General features: G+C 54.2%; 1 pseudogene; it reads left to right on the top strand.

Moving 5' to 3' along the window:
• Positions 1-230: 230 nt before the first annotated feature.
• LOC143399189 (phosphomevalonate kinase pseudogene) lies at positions 231-810 on the top strand (annotated as a pseudogene).
• The last annotated feature ends 690 nt before the right edge of the window (positions 811-1,500 follow it).

Genomic DNA, 1,500 nt, shown 5'->3' with positions numbered 1-1,500 from the left:
TTACTGTGGAAAAGGGTGGGATTATTCCCATGGTTGTTAATGAAGTCAGCTCTGATGACTTGCGATCAACATTAGCCCTGCTGAGGAGAGGCTCCACTGGGCTTAGGGATGCTGGTGCCATTTTATTGGCACATTCCTGATGGCCTTATAAGTGGTGTATTATCTAGACCCTCCCATAAAACACAATCCTTTGGGGGTCCGCGATAGGGATAGGAAAGCCGAGTGGCCTCATGGCCCCGCAGGGAGGCGCCCTGTGACTGGTGCTGCTGTTTAGCAGGAAGAGAAAATCCGGGAAGGACTTCGTGACCGAGGCGCTGCAGAGCAGACTTGGAGCTGACATCTGTGCTATTCTCCGGCTCTCTGGTCCACTCAAGGAGCAGTATGCTCAGGAGCACGGCTTGGACTTCCAGAAACTTCTGGACGCCAGCACCTACAAGGAGGCTTATCGGAGGGACATGATCCGCTGGGGGGAGGAGAAGCGTCGGGCCGACCCCGGGCTTTTTCTGCAGGAAGACCGTAGAAGGCGTCGCCCAGCCCATCTGGCTGGTGAGTGACACACGGAGGGTGTCTGACATCCAGTGGTTTCGGGAGGCCTATGGGGCTGCCATGCAGACGGTCCGCGTGTTTGCCTTGGAGCAGAGCCCGCAGCAGCGGGGCTGGGTGTTCACGCCAGGGGTGGATGACGCTGAGTCAGAATGCGGCCTGGACGACTTTCGGGACTTTGACTGGGTCACCGAGAACCACGGAGATGAGCAGCACCTGGAGGAGCAGATGGCCAACCTGCTGAAATTTGTCCACTCAAGACTTTAGTGAGCTGGACGTGCTGGGCTGGGCATGGGGTTGGCTCTGCAGGATGTGGGGGTCCCAACCCTGACCAAGGTGGGGGAGCAGACAGGGCCTGTCCAGATTTCTTGGGGCGAGGGCGGGTGGTTGTCAGGCAAATTAGAGAACCTTGAGGGAGCTGGCTTTCTGTGGAGAAGGCGCCTGACTTCCCCGCCTCCTCAGGAGGACACTTAGAGGGCACAGGAGGGAGAATTCTGTGTGCTTGAAGCAGGAACATGGCCATTTCCATGGGAGCCAGGCCTTTTGGCTCTGGTGGCCCCACTTCCCTGTCTGGATGTTCTCAGCCCCTTGTTCTGGGCAAGGACCCAGAGCTGCCTAGTGTGGTTACTAATAAACCTCCTTGGAACACACACACACAAAAACACAGTCCTTTGGTAGATCTCTTGGCCTCACATGTCCTATCCATTTTGCCCACTTCCCTAAGGCTTTTTATTTCTTCTTCCTCTACTAGCTTCCAGAGAGACTTGGGTCTTTCCATTTTTCCTCCTCATGGGTGATACCTTTCTTCAGATGTCTAAGAGTCTCCCTGGGAGCAATTTTGCCCCAACTCCTGAAATTATTACCAAGGTATTAAATTCCATACCCTGAACAATGAATTCTTAAAATCCAGTCTTGTGTTTGGCCACCTTAATAAAGGTCCCTCAGAATCCAATTCCA

This window comes from Callospermophilus lateralis, chromosome 5 (assembly GCF_048772815.1).
Source record: "Callospermophilus lateralis isolate mCalLat2 chromosome 5, mCalLat2.hap1, whole genome shotgun sequence".
Classification (NCBI taxonomy): Eukaryota; Metazoa; Chordata; class Mammalia; order Rodentia; family Sciuridae; genus Callospermophilus; species Callospermophilus lateralis.
Note: the sequence above shows the minus strand (reverse complement) of the source record. Positions and strands in the feature narration are given on the sequence as shown.